The sequence below is a fragment of the Rhea pennata genome, chromosome 2 (assembly GCF_028389875.1).
Source record: "Rhea pennata isolate bPtePen1 chromosome 2, bPtePen1.pri, whole genome shotgun sequence".
NCBI classification, from domain to species: Eukaryota; Metazoa; Chordata; class Aves; order Rheiformes; family Rheidae; genus Rhea; species Rhea pennata.
This window is the reverse complement of record NC_084664.1, coordinates 144436937-144451547: the sequence shown is the minus strand read 5'-3', so window position 1 is coordinate 144451547 and position 14611 is coordinate 144436937. Positions and strand designations below refer to the sequence as shown.

Below are 14611 nucleotides of genomic sequence, written 5' to 3'. Positions count from 1 at the left end.
AAGCATAAAGTAAATACATCACATTACAGGGAAATAATTATGTTTACCATCTATGTACAGTTATGGTGAATAGGTTTAATCTGCGAACAAAAGGGATTTGTGAGCATGGACTGTTAAAAAAGCAGGAAAATGATGAGATGAGAGACTAGGAATAAACAAACAAGCAAAGATGAATTAATAGATTAAATTAGTATGTTGTGGGAAAAGGATCTTAGGTTGGGGTTATATATATTTTCGATATTCCAGAAATATTTTAGTAGCTGTGACTTCTGTGATTTAGAAGGTTTTGCAGATGATGTAGGTCAAGATTGTCAGCTAGAAGGAACGGACAATAATTATAAAGATAAAAAAGATTGAAAAGATAAAAAGCTTGATGGAACTTTAGGAAAAAAATGTTTAGATTTAAAAAGTGTAGCAAGATTTTGATGTGCCCTTTGTTAAGAATCAGATATCGATAGCTGTTACATCTTTGATTATGAGCTTAAATCACAGGAAACGATGTGACTTGTATACAGAATGAGGTAGAAAAAAGAGTTTAAAAGTTTCAGAATATGATAACACATTTGATTCCCCTTTCACATTCAGTGTATGTCTGAATAGCTGTATTCAAATTAGGAGAGCTATATAAATTTAAATAGGAGTACACTTACATATAAAGAGTTAAATTTTTGCCTCAAACACTTGGGGCCTCAAGGGAAACATGAAAAGGACATGTCATAGGCTGACTGATTTTCAAGAAGAAGAAAAAGGAGGTAATCAAATCTATTGGGGAAAGGTCAGGCCATCAAGAGAGAATCTTAAGAAAAAGTGTATATCGAAGCCTCCAAAACTATTTAACTTCAAAAAGAAGTTAAACAAAAGAAATCACAGTTCGTAGAAACCACAAAACAAATCCTGGATGGGTAGAGAAGAACAGAAAAAGCTATGTTGTTACAAGAAATTTTGATAGGATTTAAGTTTTCAAAGTACTATTTTTCTTCTTACCAGTCTTATCTGTACAAACCACAGTCATCTGGCACAGCTCTTAAGTATTCCAAATTATACACAAGTTATAGCATGAGTGTGTGTGACTGAAATATATAAGCTGACTGTCAGTCTGTCTAGCTGTCATCTGTAGTTGGAGTTCTTTCCATTCACTACAGGAAAAATGTTGAAAGAGAGAAACATAATTTGTTTCCTTTCAGTCATGTATTGCATGAGGCGATTTCCTTTGTGTGGTTTAGTTAGCTCAGAGCACCTGCCTTCCTCTTGCAATTTCTTCCTTGCGACTTCTTCGCAAGCCTCATGCGCTTTGCAGAACGTAGCATCTCGTGCGAGAGCTTGACTGCAGGTTTCTCACTGCTGCGGAGGAAGTGTTGCTTGAACTGGCTGTACATGTGCTGTGATGTGCGCCTTGGAGGTGGCTGGTAGGCTGTGGCAGATGGGAATGAAATCAATCCTTTGCTGATCCTTTTCTCCTTTTCATTCAAAAGGAGGCATTGGGCAAAAGGTTCGTAGGTCACATCTTACTCCTTCTAGATTGTCTTACTACTTACTGCTGTTTCTGAACATTCGGACATGCCACAATGTACTTAATTCATTTTCTAATGTCAAGGTCACAGAAATCTTGTGGCAGCAATCAGTATGTTCCCTTTAGTGGTGATACATCTCAGCACCATTCCACTAACACTTCAGCATTTTTCAGTGGTCCACAGTACATGCAAGGGATTATGTGGTAAAGATGCACATAGACATTGTCTGAACTCCTGGCAGGGAAAATATTCTCAGGTAGAGTATTTTTTTTTTCTCCATCAGGCATTTATTAAACCTTCATAGCAGAGGTTCTGAAGGTAATCAGCCTGAACTGAAGCCACAAGGAAAGAATTTGCAGAGAGGAGAAATGTCAGGACAAAAAAGATTATTTAAAAAAGGAAGTATGCACAATAATTAAATGCATGGATGCCTGCTTACAGACTAGTTAATCACGAAATGTGTGACTCTTTCATAAGGAAAAAAGTATCTTCTCTTTTTTTTCTCATAGTGTCCTAACCTCCAAATGTCACCCAAAAGCCATCTGTACAGTTGTTTTATGAGTAATGTCACATGAGTGTGACAAAAACCTAATAAACCTTTGTGGACTCTGGTGCTTCATCCTCAGTAAAATATACAAACAACTTTTATGAGCCTTATTTATAGGCTAACAAGTAGAACTTTTTTCTTACAGTCAGAAAGTCAACAGTATAAGTCCAACGAAAGTATTTTATGTTATTAGATATAAAAAATTAGGTTTTGGATATAAGGAATTAAAGAGTAACTCCTAATTTTGACAATTATTTTGGGGACATAGTAGGCAGTATATCATGCACAGCTTCTTTTGTTTGAAAGCTAGTTGTTGGATTTTAACATCATTGCAAAGAAAACAGTGATGTGAATGAAGAACAAATAATACCAGTGTTTTTGCTAAGGGTAGGGCAATGTGGAGAGTTCAAAACTGGCTCTCAGAATGTTTAACCAGCAATGCAAACATCATAACAGCAGTTCTAGACCTTTAATATTGTATGGTCCATTGTCAATTTTTGTGTTAAAGCTGGTAACCAAGAAAGGCCAGTAATCAAGAAAGTATTGACATAGATATCTAATAATTCATCCTATCTCAGCACTCTGAATTAATGAAAGATGACAGTTTGATTGTAAAAGGGACAAGCCAGGAAGACAAAAAAAGAAAAAAGTAAAATTCAAAGCTACCATTCAAAAACATTAATTGTTCCCATTGTTCCCCTATGAAGGATGCAACCAGTTTCTTGCTTCTTTGCTTCATCACTTCTATTATATGGATGATGTTTTTTCCAAAAGAAATGACACAATATGCACTCAGAATAATTGTCCCTGAATTTAGCACAATGGATGTTAGCAAGGAAAGTTATTCTTCTCTTCCAGGACTATACTTGGAATTGGCCCTTTCTGCTTCCTGTCTTCAACACTGTTCATATAATCCCAGCAACAGTGTGCACTGATTGTTTGATAGTCATTCTAAATTTGGCCAGTAAAACTGCAAACATCTTCCAACTGTATTTTAAACTGCAACTCTACAGCGATTTAAAGCTGCCAAAGTATAGCTGAAAATTATTTCATATGTATGAAACTGTACTGTAATCAGGTCCTAGACAATGGAAATGCAAAGAGATTTGAAGGTGACTATCTAATCAAGAGCCCACATGTGCAGCTGTACTGAGTCATTCTGTGACAGTTATCATAAATTCTGCAGGGGCCCTCTGAAAATCTGCACTCATATCTCTGGAATTTCTGTCTAAGTAAATATGGCTGTTCAACAGATATTCGCCAGTGTGTATGTATGTGGAATGTTATAGCAGAATTAGGCGGCATACTTGGTATTAGATTCAACTCACATGCTATATGGGAGCATCCTTCAGTTAATTCTTTCCCTCTAAAAATGTGTCTATTTTGGTGTCAAAGATATCAAAACTAGGAAGAAAATGCAGAGGAGATAGAGAGGAAGAGAAGGAATGATGGTGTATTTCAGAACTCTAAAATCTGCAATTGGGAAAAACTTCGAGTCATTATTTCTATGAAAAAAAGTTCTTTTCTTGTTAATTCTTGTCAAATCCTTATGGGATAAATATCCTGGAAGTTCCTAGACTATAAATAGTTAAGGATTTAGATCTGTGGATATATTATATCAGTGCTTTAGTAGTAACTGGCTGCATATACTATATAGCTAAGGCACAGCTTATGCTGTATCACCCTGCACAACTTGGAAATGGGGTTTCTTTAATTGTCTATCTATATTTATCTTACTGGATTTTACAAAAGGAAGATTTTCCAGACTCACTTTTCCCATTAGCAAGCTAATCCATTGTTACATATTAGAAATCTTATTAATATTCCATTATCTTATTACTAGCTTTTCAGCTGCCAAAACATTTCTGATGATAAAGTTGCTTTCTGGTAGCTCAAAGCATCTAATTAATTTGATCCTTAAGCCAACCAGAGAGCAGAAAGGAAATAATGCTGCCAGGACTGTCATTTCTTTGTTTGCATTAAATCTGAAAATCTCACCAATGTCAATCATTTAGTCCAACATAAAATAGGTGTTGTAATGAAGCCTTGTCATAGGATCGACACCTCAGATTCACCTCAAAATTTATTTTTGATACCTTGCTGTTTATCTAGCAGCAGGGGGTCATATGCTGTGACAATAAAAGGATCACATTGGTGTCCTGTCTTAAGATGCATCACTTCAAAAGGTTTCCAACCCACATACATTAATCTTACAGAAAATAACATGCAGGAAGAAAGTAAATTTATTTGATGAAGTCAGGAGGCAAATCATGATGAGGTGCATCGGGTTCTCTTATAGGATGCTGTATAGAGCAAACACTAGTTCTACTATTCCAGGAGACTAAGAACTTCCACTTGAGTTAAACAAATGTTTTTAATATTCATTTCCTTTCTATGACACTGGTAGCCTTATCCAACAGTAAAAAAAGACTACATAACAGAGATCTTGTTATGCTTGTTACATAACAGGGAAAAAGTCACTATGTGTGCTGAGCATATCTATTTCAAGGGCAGAACTCTGTTATGATATTTAAAAATGATTTGCTTTTGGAAATAAATACTGTTGGGTTGGTATGGGTGGTTTCATGCAGCAACTACTAGGCAACATTCTTCAGCCTTTGTCATCATAGATTTATTCTGCATGATGATGGTGGTCCCTTCTGGCTTTAAAACCTATGCATTGGTGAAAGAATTTGAGCCAAAAACATTCTAAAGCCTTTGCAGCGCAAGTAGGTTTTCAGCAATAGAGGAAGACCAGAACACCACATTAACTGGACAAAAGAACTGTTATGGGCATTGCTTTATTTGTGCAACATCTGAACTTTCAGTTTGTTTATTTTTTTAGTTTCTACCTTTCTTTATTTTCTGCACCAGCATGGATATAATGGATAGCAGTTTTCTGTTACCAATTATCTAATCAATTTTTCATATCTTTCTAATACCTTTTATCTTCTCTTTAATATATGTTCACTTAAAGAAATTGCCCTGAATAAACTTTCAGTTTTATTAACATTATTAATATAAAAATAAAACATTTTAGTTGCAGTTGACTTCACGTATCTATCATGTAACAAATCTATTGAAAGTAAGCAGTTAAGCAGCAATTAGCTCCATAAATAAAATGGAAGGCTTACATAATGAATGTTTTTTTCTTGTGGATCACCAAAATGTAGTTAATGTATCACTTCTGGATGCATTAGACAATCTATTATTCACCTACACACCCATGAAGCTACTGTGCTGTGTGTTGGGGTATCTGATGTCTTTTGCCATGTTTTACTGCCTTTTTTCTGAAGCTTACTGAATGAAAAATCTATAAATTGCTTAGATCCAGGAGATCCAGGCACAGCTATTTTAGCATTTGCTTTGATTTTGATTTTTGCATTTAGAAAATGGTTTCAAGCCTACATGAACCTAATTTATTTAAAAATAACAGTAATTTTCAGACACCACTACAATGTTATTATTTAGCAGTGTAAGTTAGACTCAGTGAAATAGGCCTATTAGAACTGGAACTGTACATCTCATGTGAAAAAAAATATGTGCTGACTTCTCTTCTTCCAAGGAAACCGAAAGTTTCCTGGAGCATATAAACAACTAATTTATATATTTATACATACATACATACATATATATATGTATATGTATATGTATATGTGTGTATGTGTGTGTGTGTGTATGTTATATATGTTATGTATCTATATGCATTCTATATTTGTAATGTAAGTATGTAAGCTTTTTGTTTATTAGCACAAAGCCCTTGTTTGCTATAAATCTTCTTTGCTTAGTTTTTGATTTCCAAGTTGAGAATTTTCATGTCCAAAGACAGGACTTTGCATTATTATTGGTATTGGGAAGAGTTACCTCCAGATTTCAGAGACGAGGAAGAGAGAAGAAGGAGGGGAAGAAGGAATAGAAGGAAGGAGTTTGTCTTTCCTCAAATCACAAAACCCCAAACATCCAGTTGCCTAATTTCCTTGCTTCCACTTCCCCAAGGTGATAAGAATCACAAGTAATCCTTGCATTTTAAGATGGAATTTATTTCTGATCAAGGACGGGATTCATTATAACGCTGGGAGGCCTTCATAGGTAAATTCTTCCTAAACACCTTCTTACAGAGAGCCTGTGCTGATTTCAGTTATGACATACCTGGCTTAGAGAATGCGAAAACGAGGTCAATTATTCTAAATAATGTAGATTTTTATAAATCAGCACCAACACTTTCAGTCTCACTGAGATGCTTCTTTACTGCTTATTCAAATCTTGAAGCTCAGGAGTATATATGCAAGTATTTACCTTGCCAAGCAGGTTTTGTCTTCTGCACTGCCTTCAAAATATGGACTGTTCAAATTTGTGGACCAAATATTCTGAGTAGTAGTCTTGAACTTCAACTTACTCTAATTTTATAATTTTTATTCTGGAGAAGAAAAGAGCAGGTTTTTGAGGACAGGCTGTTCAGCCCTGAAGCTTTACTTCACTTAAAGACAATTATCACTGTAATAAAAACATATTTAGATAAAATTATAAAGCACAGCTGACTATGAAAAGTATTTCAAAGACTCATACACTGAATTTTAAATGAATAATGAACTATTTACAAATAAGAATGTGCTATTTTTACATTCTCCTCATGTGGACGCAGATTTGAAGAGTATAATTCCCATTTGAATGCATGACAAAAGAAACATTCAAAGCTGTTTTAGAGTTTGGTGCATTAGCATAATAATATTTTTTCAATCATATTAAAAGTGTTAACATTTTCAAAACAATGCATCCACCATTCTACCAGCTTTCCATTTATATCCAATTAGCCACAAGCAGTGCTTTACAGTGCAATACTTATTTAAATGGTTCATGAATATACAGTCATTTTACTTGATAACTTACAAACTCAGCATGCTCTTTTCACTGGGGGAGCCTTTATTCTAACATTTGAAACTGCAGTGACTGCTTGTTAGCTGTTTTTATACTAGAAGAAGAAAAAATGGTTTTGCATGTATTTCTAATAAATTTCCCTTCCCCCAAAATTCATTATTCTAATAAAATTAAGATCTCATTATGTCTCAGACAAATTAGCACTTCTGAAAGGAAAAAATGGATTAGATAAAATTTGGCAGCTTGTTTGCTTTTGCTTTAAAAAGATTGTGGCTAGGAAGTAGTAAGAAATCTGAGTTCACTCAATATTTTTTACTCAGTGTAGTAATATTTAATATTTTGTTTTCAAGGCATGACAAATTTTCCCATATGTTTCTTTATAATAGCATTACAGCTTCCTCAATTTATCTAAGTCTCTCTGAGAATATTTTATTAACATCTGAACTGTTAACATGTGGACTGATTTGAAATAGGCATTTCATTCAGAGACAATATATGTACTAGAGGTGTATCAGCACCACATCCCGAGAGACCTTCGTATAACTAAAGCACAAACATATACCTTGCACTATCCTTAAATTCAGCCATGAATTACTATGTGCACAGCCTCAATCACAGTTTTTTTTTTTTTTATTTATTTTAAATGGAAATAATGCATATTTGTAAATCAATTGTGATACTCTGCATGTTAAGAGAGGCTGTTTGGGGAGATGCTGCAGAAACTACCACTGAAATCGGCCTATTTTATGAAAGTGGCATGAAGCATTAGTAGTTATGTTCATTTTAATTCACTGCTTGCCTTCCAAACTCATGTTGTATTCATTAAACATAATCTGTTACAAGACTTCTTGACCATTTAAAACTTATTTTAGAGAAAGGACTATAACTGTGATCGATTCATGAATGACAATTATTTTGAGGAAGATGCAATTTCTTTAACATTATTGCAGTTTCAAAAGTATTTTATCAAAGAGCAATAAAATCCTTTTGTGCATATTTTTTTGTTCACATGAGAACCCATTATGAACTCTTCCTGGAAAGGGTTAGCCATAGAAATCATTGCCCAGAAGACACTGAAGGGTCAGTTACAGATGGCGTTTAACAGATGGTTATTAAAAATATTGTGTCGATTAATTATGCTACATTTTCTGAATGGAGTACGCCAAAGAAGCCTGCAGTGTAGTCAATGGTTATAGCGGTACTTATCTGAAAAAAAAAAAAATCTTTATGTTGTGGAACAGCTGAACAGAACATTAACCTCTTTACCCTGTTTGAAATGGCTGGTAAGTTTTGAGAATCGGGATGTCTTTATGGATCAAGGTGTAGGGTTTCTCGATGGTAAGACACCGGAGGAGCATGAAGTTGCTGAGCAAAAGACAGAGATCAAAGTTGCTGATAAAACTTTTCACTCCTGACTTGCCTGGGCTCTCCAGTGAATGTTATTCCCTGTGGGACTCTCTGTGGCCAGTTTGGCTGGGTTTTGTTGCAACTTTTGTCAAGGTAAAAAAAGAAATAAGTCTGTTTACCCTGAGAAAAGGTTTAAAAAAAAAGCTATAGAGAAAAAACATAGAATGCCACTAATTTCTCTTTCAACAGGAAATTTACTCATTGTCCAATTCCGGAAAGGCAAAACCATCCCACATTGCCACATCACTAATTACTATGTTATGCTGTCTTCTTTTTACCATTTCTAATTTCATATTCCCACAGAATACTGCAGAATTGCCAGAGTTTTTTTTTTTTTTTTTTTTTTTTTTTTTTTTTTTTTGAGTCTTCTGAAGAGCAGGGCTTGGTATCCTGTTTTCAAAACCTTCGGTGGGTCAGTTCTGGCTGACCCGAAGGAAAGCGAAGCCCTGTGCATTTCACTTTATTGCATTCTAAACTGCTGTGTTGAATATTTCTCTTGGTCCCAATTTCTATACAGTCACATAACTGACAGTTAAAATTAAACACTACCAGGTTTTAATATTAAAGAGGTATTTTGCTTTAAAACATCCAATAGTAATTTATTATCTATATCTCAAAGAGACAGTGTGAGTTCTGTTGAAAAATCCTTCCAAAATAATGACCTCTAAATAATCGGCCAGGCCACAGTGGATCTCCGTTGTTGACACAGCCTCAAGGGCTTTTCTTGATGGGATTCCACTTCCAAGCAGGCAGGCTGAGTCGCGCACAAGGAGAGCTTACACTCTTTTAGCTTACAGTACAATCTGGCTTTAAATTGCTCAGCTCGGTATTGAACTTTTACTAAATTTCTGCTCCAGTTGCTTCAAGCTTAGCAATCATCACATCAGCGGCCTAAAAAGCACTAACCCAATAAACTGTATCAAAGGCATCACAGACAGTTATCTCAGAACAGCAGTTAATTAGATACTCTGTCAATCACACAGGTGTCAATATTGCATCAGATAGCAACATAAATTAGCCAAGATGAATAGTCTAAAAAATTAGTTTTCTTTTGAAAAAGAAGGCTAATAAGACAAGACAAATCTATCTATAACTGAAAAAGATTCATTAATTGTTTACGATATCTTACAATATCTTATGTTAAAATGGAGAAAGATGGTATAACATGAATTGCAAGGACCGTTGCATAATATAGGATAAGTTCAGAGAAGCAGAAGATAGTTGCATGGTGGTTGGCTAATTTATCTGAATCATGATATATTTCTAATGATGCTGAAATCAATGAGATACCCTAACCGGACATACCTCAAATCAACTGAAAAATGATATATTGTGAAGAGGACTTTCACACTTCTTTATTATTATAATTTTATCTGCATCAAACGTTCAACTGCAATGCAATCTAGAACAACACTTTCCAACAATCAGCAAGTGTCCATGATAAGTGTTTGAGGGGGAAAAAAACTAGATCAACAAGGATATCCAAAGGAGAGGTAAAGTAAACACAAAACTATCATCAGTCTAGTATTTGAAAGTCATTCTATTCATTTTGTTGCACTTTAACAGAAGATTTTAAGACGATTTTAAATTATTTTAAAAAGCAGAAAATCTTCACTATTAATGGCCAATGTGTAAATTACATTTGTTTCTATTTGCTTTATTTCTGTCTGAATGTAGACAACTGGAGTTGGTTATTGCGCATGACACTGCTTGAACTTCTGCACATACTGTGAATCTCATCATATTATTCACAGAAATTAAACTGCTTTATATCAGAAACACCAGTAAACTTTTGTGGCTCCAGTAAACTTCAGCTGTGCTTCATGTGGAGCTGAGCTGTGAACAAGCTGCTTCTGCTTTCAGTAAATGTTCATTCATGTATGGCGCAATAGGCCAAGATTTTTTTCTAGAAATTAACCATCCTATAAATTTAATCTTTTTGTCAATACTTGGATGAAGCAAGGTATTGAAAGTGAAATGTTGGTTTCCATTTAAACTCTCCAAATGGCTGAGTCCCTCTTTCTACAAAAGCTCATGAAGCTGGACAGCTGAGGCTTGCCAGCGAACCGTGGAAGGGGGAGATGAAGTCCAGTTGTCACAATGTGTTGTTTTTCTAGGCCTTACAAAGCCTTAATTTGAAATTCTTCCAATTTAAATAGTTCCATGAATATATTGTCTGACTTGATATATTGTTTATTTGACTATGTTTTATTCTTGTATATTTGTTTGTCAGCATTGCAACCTCTTAAAAAAGATTTCGGGATTTTCCACTGAATCTGAGTCTATTCTCAGAGCAGAATATGCTGTATAGCAATGCATGGTTTTCAAATAATTCCATTCATTTTGACTTAAAATTTTACTTATTTTAGCAGCTGATTTAACCATTAAAACACTACTTCTAATATATCCATCAGAAGTTGCCAGTCTATTTCTTCTGCTTTTTATTATGAGATTTGTACACATATTTTAAACTATCAATTCAAGAAAGTCTTTTTATTCACGAAATCATTTAATCAGTTATCTAAATTTAAGCAAGTAAAATATGAATAAACTCTTATTTGTATAAAATTACTCTCTCCGCTCCAATGTTATCATGAAATCCACTCAATGCAGAATACGACAGCCCCAAACTACAGAATGAATTCTCATTGGCAACAAGAACCAGTTCTGCTTCTCCAGTGCTCTTTTCATCTCACTTTACCCCACACAGCAACAAAAATTTACAATGAAAAAAAAAAAAAAGTTAAAACACCAAACACTGCTCATCACACATTTCTTTCCACGAAAGAGCCAACGACACTCAGCGCTGCTCACGGCACTCTCAGTGGTTTCTCGGATGCTACCAGGAGAGCACTGGGCAAGCAATATACTCTACAATGCAGGCTGGGACTGTTCCTCCATTAGGTGAGCATCTATGACTATTTTATCCCCCAGTTTCTTCATAAATTCACCTATTGCATCTTTGAGTCTGAACAAACCCTTTACAAATGTGAGTTTGCACACTATCCAGTCCACTAAGGCAGTATTTGGAAATGAGTGGTATGAAAAAATTTACATTAAGAAGTTTTTCATTACCAGAGAACTAAATCAAAAAACTCCATTACTGGAGTAATCCCAAAGTGTATGACTAGGCCTATCAAATATGTGAAGAGAGATTCTGTATTCTTATTTAAATACGGAAAAAATAGCAAAGTAGATGGTGTAGTACTACTCTAAACAACTTGAAACTATCTTGGAAATTCACTGAGAACATTTAAGATTTTTTTTTTTAACTGACTTTCCAATTACTTCTACCTAAGAACTTGAGAGGTAATCAAAAGTGAATATCCATGAGCAGAATGGGTGATGATGATAAGAAGATGTGGATATTTTATGGATATTTTATTCAGGTACCTGACCTGGTAGCAGAGATTATTTGAAGAGAAAGTCTTTCCGTATTATGAGAAAAGAGGACATAACATTGTCGAAATAAAGATAATTTGGATGGAAAAAAAAAAAAAAGTAACTGCAAAAGAAAAAGAAAAGTAGGATGAAGAAAAGAACTTCATATTACATCTCAGAGGAACCCCATTTTCTTTAGTAATTCTTCTTTTTCCCTAAAATACATATTTCTAATGTCCTCAGCAGTTTAGTGTATTATTTTAAAAGATGCTCATTTTGGGCTTTAATAAATTTGAATATATCTTTGTTTTATGGATATAAACTCATGCAAATCATTATAAAAATGTACTTACATTTCTGTTTGAATGTCACCTTTAACATAATCATTTTATTTTCCAAATCCTCATAGTCCTCACAGTCTACTTATACAAAGAAAATATTATCTTCATCTTTATGCTTATGGTACAAATAGACATAATAAATCCCATATATTTTGAGAAATTGAAAAAACATTCCATTTGAAGATAGAATATTTGACCATTTCCTAATATAAAACTTCTGGAGCATGCACACTCACTCTTTTGAAACTCTTAATATCCCATATTCTTTATAAAACAACCTACATTCATCTTTCCATTGGTCTTCAATCATTCAGTGTTCAACCCCTCAATAACAGTTTCCAAATGATTTCTGAAAAATTTAACATACTTTCTCAAAGTCTTATATTGAGTTAAGATAACTTTATCGACTGAAATCCATATGTTGAGATGTAAGAGTCATAGCTAAATGGATACTTTTAAAACACGATATATTATGCCAGAAACTAAGATCATAGAGTTTTGTTTTCTAAACTTTAACATTAAAAAGGTTTTTAGCAGATTCTGAAATAAATATTATATCTCTTGTTCTGTATTTTCCCAAGATGTATATCACTTCATCTTTCTTTCCCTTATCAGTTTCAATATTTTTTAAAATGTGTGTGGGTAAACATTACCTAGAATATGATGTTAACTTGGTGTTTACAATAGAAAGGTATATTAAATATTTTCCAGAGTATAAAGACAGTGATTTTGGGGGATATACCTTATAATTTCCATGAATTCAGGACTGGCACAATGATATATCTCCTATTATTCTAAAATGACTTAGGCAAAGAAAAGCAATTGGCAGCTTTTGTTACACAGCCCTCATGAATAAATGTCAGCTTGCTATCTTGTATGCTTTATTGTAATATGCAGTGTATAACTGGGCAATTAGCTAGAAACATACCATCTTCCTCAACAGTAATTAGAAAAGGAGGGAGAATGTTGCCTTATGCTGTTAATTTTTGGACAATCTGTTGCAAAAGTTAAAATACTATCAAAGTTTGTACCCCTTGATTTATAAGAAACCTCATCTTCTTTTCTGTGAATATTTCTTTACTTGTGTGTGCTATGTTACCATATTGATCATGGGTGGAATCCATGTGGGACTGCATATTTCTTGATGAATGAAAATAAAACCAATAATTCTGCACAGCATTAAATTATAAATACTTTGTATTTTGTGCATCCAGTATGTCTTGGGGAATACCCCATAGAGCCAAATTAAATACCAGAATTGAAAATATGAAGTAATATGAATTTAGTTTAAAAAAAAAAACTGGCAATACAGTTTAAAGTTCTTTTTGCATTCCAGTGGCAATTAAAGTAATTTATGTATAAAATTTATGAGGAATTGTAACACTATTTTGTTTTCAAGTGCTTTATAGACATACATTGATGTCTTTTAAGATCAAGTGTGCAGGCCATCTCAAACTCAAGGAAGTATGAAGAAATGAAACAGCCACCAAGAAAAATAACTCAGTCTCAGTCTTCCTTGTAAAGTAAATATTCGCATGATTTCTGAAGCTATGAAGCTCAAGAGGAGCACATTTTTATAGTGAAAGAGTTTGTGCTAAGGACTTGATATCTACAGTACACATGTTGAGGCATGGCACATATTTTGAACTAAGTCTAGTTTGCTCTTACAGACAGAATACCCATTAGTGGCTGCATGGGAACACACCTTTTGCTTTTTAGTTTCAAATAAGAGCATTCTACTTTTTGTGTAATCCAACACAGAAATGTGAATTCAAGTGCAGTAGCTGTGGGTAAAATTGGATTTACTTCAAAAGTGCACGTTTAAAATGTTAACGTGGGGATATCTTGGAGGCATTCAAAGTTCCTTGCCTCTTGATGGCAAGATTCTTCAGTTTTTCAAGTGATACCATTGATGCAGGATCCCAGAGAGTCTCCATCCCCTTTTTCTCTTCCACAGCAGTTCCTTTCTGAGGCAATCAAGCTCCATTTGTCATGCCAGTATCATCATACAGCTTTGAAATCTTTCTTCAGCCATCTTCCCTGCAGTTCAGAACTTGCCAGCAGCACTCTATCACACACTAATTCCCTTAGCCACGTAACAAATGAAGGCATTAAATAAATCTCTTAAGGGGTGGTCTCTTCTCCCAAACTGAGTGTCTGCTGTAGTCTTTGCTAGGTCCATTTCTATAGGGTTGGCCTGCTTCTGACTTAAGTTCCTCCAAACGATCCAGTTTGGTTGCTTTTATGCTGTGATTGAAATTAAAAAAAAAAAAAAAAAAAAAATCAGGTGGCTGGAAAAAATACATCACTTTTTTCTGGAAAAATTCAATTATAGCTGTAAAGATCAAATCCAATCTGTTTCTCAAGTCAGTTACACCAGATTTCTCTTCGGTTGAAGAATTTGCAAATGACACATTAAAACTGAGAGTAGCCCAGTCATGCCTCCTTCACTCAGGAGTTTCCACCATATCCTGTTTGATTTTTTCCTGTTAACTGGGTCATTTTCCCATCTCTTTCACTACCAGCTTGATTCTACTGCTCATTTTAGT

The 14611-nt window shown here is 34.4% G+C and overlaps 1 long non-coding RNA gene across 1 annotated transcript in view; it reads right to left on the bottom strand.

Moving 5' to 3' along the window:
• Positions 1-11831: 11831 nt before the first annotated feature.
• The window catches only part of LOC134136483 (uncharacterized), an 89282-nt gene continuing 86502 nt past the window's right edge, over positions 11832-14611 (bottom strand). The window contains exon 3 of the long non-coding RNA XR_009957509.1: positions 11832-14309. This is a non-coding gene — a long non-coding RNA (uncharacterized LOC134136483). The remainder of the gene's footprint in view (positions 14310-14611) is intronic.